Genomic DNA, 294 nt, shown 5'->3' on the forward strand with positions numbered 1-294 from the left:
AATGATGTTTTCATACCAAACCAGCGCTTTCCCTAACAGATCAGGGGCTCCTCTAATCAAATGTAAAAATAGTTTATATAGAGCAAACACACTGTTCTCATTAGTGGAACAAAAACGAGCAGCTCAAATTTAAAGTCAAATGAATTCCCTTGCCAGGCGCAGAGGAGCACTGCCTCTGACTCTGAGCCCCTCCAGTTCCCTTCTGCCTGCCCAGGACCCCGTCCTCCTCCTGTCTGCTGGGCTCCCGCCTGTGCTCCCCGGTGGGTGAGATTCCTGGGGGGTGGGGTCTGATTC

This window comes from Bison bison, unplaced genomic scaffold, assembly GCF_000754665.1.
Source record: "Bison bison bison isolate TAMUID 2011002044 unplaced genomic scaffold, Bison_UMD1.0 scf7180017864252, whole genome shotgun sequence".
In the NCBI taxonomy this organism is placed as follows: Eukaryota; Metazoa; Chordata; class Mammalia; order Artiodactyla; family Bovidae; genus Bison; species Bison bison.